Source organism: Haplochromis burtoni, unplaced genomic scaffold (assembly GCF_018398535.1).
Source record: "Haplochromis burtoni strain Fernald_Lab_line unplaced genomic scaffold, NCSU_Asbu1 Contig_16, whole genome shotgun sequence".
Classification (NCBI taxonomy): domain Eukaryota; kingdom Metazoa; phylum Chordata; class Actinopteri; order Cichliformes; family Cichlidae; genus Haplochromis; species Haplochromis burtoni.
In genome coordinates, this window is record NW_024582377.1 from 2,243,082 (window position 1) to 2,246,998 (window position 3,917).

The window sequence follows — 3,917 nt, forward strand, 5'->3', positions numbered from 1 at the left end:
TTTTTTGTGGGATTTTTTTGTGAAAATTGTGGCCTGAGATTTGAGATGAAGGTTGCTTGATATGCAAATATTTACCGACTGATGTAGAAAATCTGCAAGATGGAAACAACCAGCAAAAGGCCTCTGTGTGTATTATTGTAGGGTCCACCTTACAATATAAGGCGACTGTTGTTGTGATTTGGTGCTGTATAAGTAAAACAGAATTGAATCTAAAGAGTTTGATATGAGGTTTTAAAATAAACAGTGTGCAGAATCATGTGGCTAGCGTGGCTATCGCTAGCCTCTGAAGAGATAAGAAGCCTTTCCTTTTGCTGTATGATTCAAAATTTGACATATTTTTGCTGTGAGATTTAGGACCTCACAGTTTATACACTATAAAGTGATACAGTCAAATAATGAACTGCTTAGTTGGTTATGAAAGTAACATTCAATGGCTGCTCTGGAAAACTTGTCATTGCAGATTGACAGTCCCTCCAAGATTTGTCAATGGCTTTGTTGAATACAAATGTTAGTGTAGCTTCAGTGTGGCTGACAGAGAAAATACTCCCTCAGCCGCTGGAGATTATCGGTAGATCCCCCACTGTTAATCTTCCAGCTGAATGCCACGTGTTGAGAGTCGAAGCAATTCTCTCTGCTCACTGGCGGTCCATAGTTACAAATCACATCATCAAGTGTCTGAACACCCATACCCACCTCTTCTCCAGCAGATTGATGGTGAAATGGAGGAAAAATCAATGGCTTCCCTCCCGTCAGAAGGAGCCAGCTCTGTCATGTTTTGGAGTTTGATGTTACCCTCTCTTACTTTCTCCCGACTACAGGAAATTGAAAGCTCAGTTTGAGCGAACTGACACACCTGGAGTCTCTCAAGTTGATATAATGAATGATTTCAATCTGCCGCCTTACTCGTGAAGTATCGGTTACGCCTTTTAAAAACACTTCTGAACCACTGGAGAAGATTACAGTGATCAGGTTGAGCTGGTTGAGTTTTTAAGTAAATGATTGTTAGTCTTCCAACCGAAGGCTTCTGTGTAGGTGACCCTTTGAGTAACAGCAGTCAGTTTTCCTGCTAGTCCCCCCCGCCGACCACCTCCATCACTTCATCCTTATCACTGTGACACACTGCAACTGTGAAGCAAGGTTTCATTCACTGCATTCAGTGAAATGAGCAAACATCACTGAGCTTTTTCACTTCGACACATATCCCCCCTCCTCTAATGGGAAATTCAAATATCACATATCAGCTGAATGCAATATTCACTTAGCGAGAGATAACACTCTGCCTGATGTGTCTCATGTATCCGCTTCAGAATGGGCACGGCTCAGTCTCTGACACCAGATCTGACCGTGAGACTGGGAGTATAAATTCTGTCTGAAGCTCGTGTGCTGCCTGTTCGCTCGCTGCTTTATTGGTGCATGTGTTGGTCCTCTTGTATTCCCTCGTGTATTTGAGGGAGAGCAGATTCCAAGGCATCTGCGCTTGTCCTGCTGCTCCCCGGACGTTTTTTACACCGGCACCATCCCTTTTCATTTCGGCTGGCATTCTAATCAGAGCGTTATGAGCTTCAGCGGGTGAAGTACGCAGAAAGTTGTGTTTCCTGACAGCCAATAAAAACCTTATAATCTCCTTGATTCAAGTGGCCCACCGAAAAAAAAAACCACTAACTAGTGCTATCACTCAGACCGCCTCCCTCCCTTTTTCTTTAATGCTCTTTTTTATTTAATATATAGCCCATGAAAAATGAGAGACTCCCGCTTGGCCGTGTAGATATTTTGTTGCTGATGATGCGAGACGAATTTCCATCACAGCTTTGTTTCCAGCGGGTGAGCGGATAATCTTTTACAGTGCAGGGAGGGAGGGCGCCACTCCCATCAATCTTCAGGGGTTATAGCGGTGGCGTGGTTGCCTTACCTGACCAGAACACCTCCACATCGTGGCAATAGAGGCCTATTAAGGGTCAGGAGCCACGAGGGGGTGGGGGTGGCACACCGGAAGCTTACTGACAAAGCAGCTACCTTCCAAAACCCGTTTGAACCCCTCTGGAAACAATGCTTCACCTCTCTTCCATTACTCCTGTCATTGTTTTTATGTCATTTTTCTAACAAGGCAGTCACATCTGAGAGAGAAGCATTGCTTTCCCCACTGACAGCCCTGTGAAACGTTTCAGCCAGAGCCTCAGCTGCTCCTTTTCTCGACGCTAAACTGCTCCAGAGGTTTCACCCTTCTGTGCTTCTCGATTGTGTGCACTGTGTGCTGTAGAGCAAAAGGTCTCCGTTTTAGTCGTGGCATACTGCCCGGGCAGCCCCTTGAGAAGCATCCCCCACCCCTCTTGCACTGGCATAGTAGCTTGCAGGCGTGCTGCACGCTCCTCTTCGCACCCCACTGCCCTGGCAATCGCCTACTTGCACCTCTCCCCCGATGGAGATGATGCTGCCCTGATTGACAATAATGGGAAGTGGCAGAATCAATGGGAGACAAGAGAAGGGGGTGTGCGTCAAATTCTCCAGGAGTTTCTAGTCACAGACCAGGGGGCTCTGGCACCAGTCACCTGTCATCCCTGCAGCTCCGGGATTAGGGCCTGTGACAGCACAGGCATCCTGAGAGAAAGATGCTGCGGTCATCATCGTCCCTGACAGCCTGGAAATGGTGCCTCTCCCGCACGCTTAGGACTACATATATGTCTCATTAAGGGCCGGATTCAAGCAACACAATGCTTTAAGGGAAGTAAATGTGCTGGAGCTTCTAAAGTCTGCATGTATAGATGAAAAAACTCTTAGGTTAAGATAAAATTACTGAACACATGATACTGTATATAGAAAAACCTGGAAGAAGTGCGTGACCTATCCTCTAATGAGCCATTTAACAGAGTGCTTTCAAAAGGTATCTTATTTCAAGGATTAAAATAGCAGTTCACCTTGTGGCCATGTGACACGTGTGTGTGTGTGTGTGTGTGTGTGGAGCATTGAATGGAGGGCAGGTGGCAGGTGTCAAGACAGAAGGGGCACTCCATTCTCTAATTGATCAGCAAAAGATGCACATGAAGAAGACGTTAAAGCAAAATGAAGTCATAAGAGTGGATTGAGACATTTATTAAGTCAGACGAAAGGCCCTCAGAAACGTTGAGATTGTTTATTGATTTTTGTGTTTTGGCTGGCTGCGCAGGGGTAATCGCTCGTGCTTCTGCCACCGAGGCTACGCGGGCTCGAGCGCAGCCAGATGTTCAGGTGGAAGCGCTGACTTCCTCTAAAAGAGGCAACTTTAACCAGCAGAACACAGACTTCATTAGGGCTGCAATTGTTCTAGCATTTATATAAGGGTCCTGACCTGATATGCTGCCAGTCCATTAGCTGGGAATGCCAGCAGCACGGAAATGCTGGTCAGCGCTGGAAGCAGTGAATTCTGTGCACTAAGTTTTTCCACACTGGGTGAGCATACTTCTTTTTTTTCTTTTTACTAAGAAAAATACTGTATAATAATTACTGGGAATATTTGTTGAAATTCACATGAAAAACACTGATCGTATGATTTTCCATAGCTCCTGTTTCATAAAAGCGGAAGTGAAGTAACCTGTTTGAAAACTTTAAATTATTTTTGGATGTCATTTTCAACCACGGTCAGACCATTTCAATGTTTTATGAGATTTTAAAGACTAAGCCAGGGATGTCAAACTCATTTTACATTATGGGCCCCACACAGCCCACTTTGTTCTTAAGTGTGCCAGGCCAGTGAAACTACAGGATAAACGTGTTAAACTTATAGCACCCCCTTGCCCAAAATGTCCTGTAATTATGAAATATAAACTTTCTGCAAATTAATAATTGTAACTAGAAAAAAATCTATAAAACTTACAAAGCTACAGCTACAAGTCTAAATCCATTCATAACCTCAATCAGCTGTCCACTGGACCAGACTAGAGTCT